This window comes from Penaeus monodon, chromosome 22 (assembly GCF_015228065.2).
Source record: "Penaeus monodon isolate SGIC_2016 chromosome 22, NSTDA_Pmon_1, whole genome shotgun sequence".
In the NCBI taxonomy this organism is placed as follows: Eukaryota; Metazoa; Arthropoda; class Malacostraca; order Decapoda; family Penaeidae; genus Penaeus; species Penaeus monodon.
In genome coordinates, this window is record NC_051407.1 from 759,754 (window position 1) to 759,970 (window position 217).

General features: G+C 38.7%; 1 protein-coding gene across 5 annotated transcripts in view; it reads right to left on the bottom strand.

The window, feature by feature from the left end:
* LOC119586799 (UMP-CMP kinase 1-like) overlaps window positions 1-217 on the bottom strand; it is a gene marked incomplete at its 5' end in the record, with an annotated part of 4,950 nt that overhangs the window by 1,905 nt on the left and 2,828 nt on the right.

Here is a 217-nt window from a genome sequence, read left to right on the forward strand (position 1 = left end):
TACCATGACAGATGCCCGACACTGACCGATAACGGGTCTAAGCAACAATCCAGTATCGTCAACTAAGCGATAGAAAGATAATCAGTAACAAGGTTGTCCACTTTTTCAGACTAGTTACTAGGCTATGGGAAAACGGATTCAAAAGCACGAGTAAATAAAAACGAAAGAAATAATCATCCTTTTTAAGGCTGAATCTTAATTGTGTGTGAGGACTATG